We start from the raw sequence: 668 nt of genomic DNA, 5'->3' as shown, positions 1-668 counted from the left end.
TCCATGGGGGAAGCATGTATAAAGCGCATTTGATTCCGACCCGATATATAGTGAATATGTGCCCTATGTGATTCTGCTACCATGGCGTACCGTTTGCACAGTGATCGCGGTTGCCTCTGCGCCTCACGGTGTTAAGTTTAACAGTATATTGTAACAGGACAGAGCTTGAATTGATGATAAATCTCCTGGGAGTAACATCAATGTATATCCCTTAGGGAAACCAATACAGCAATCACGCAATTGCCTGTACGGTACAAAAAACAATTCGGAACTGTCTCGAATAGTCGAACCGAACGATGCCCCGAACATTAAGCAACATGAAGCAGTCTTTATCTATAACTGTTGATTTAAAAGTAGTTTAAATTAGTTATTTTCTTTAGACGTATTGAATGCCAAGAAGTCGCTTTCTTCCGAAAAAAATGCTAAGTTTTAGACAAAGGTACATTTGTTTAAATAAAATCGCATCAATTTATTGTTTACCACTGAAAAATAAAGGTCGAAAGAGCTGCTGAGAGTACCATATATCAAAATCGAATAGCTTTTTTTTATTCTAACTTTGCACAAGATTCAACACATTTTCAATCACGAAAGTCGATATCTATGTCAGTGTCTTTGCATCTGTTTATGTAGATAGTTTCATAGATAACACACACGCTTAGGCATGCATC

Source organism: Penaeus monodon, chromosome 31 (assembly GCF_015228065.2).
Source record: "Penaeus monodon isolate SGIC_2016 chromosome 31, NSTDA_Pmon_1, whole genome shotgun sequence".
Lineage (NCBI taxonomy): Eukaryota > Metazoa > Arthropoda > Malacostraca > Decapoda > Penaeidae > Penaeus > Penaeus monodon.
Note: the sequence above shows the minus strand (reverse complement) of the source record.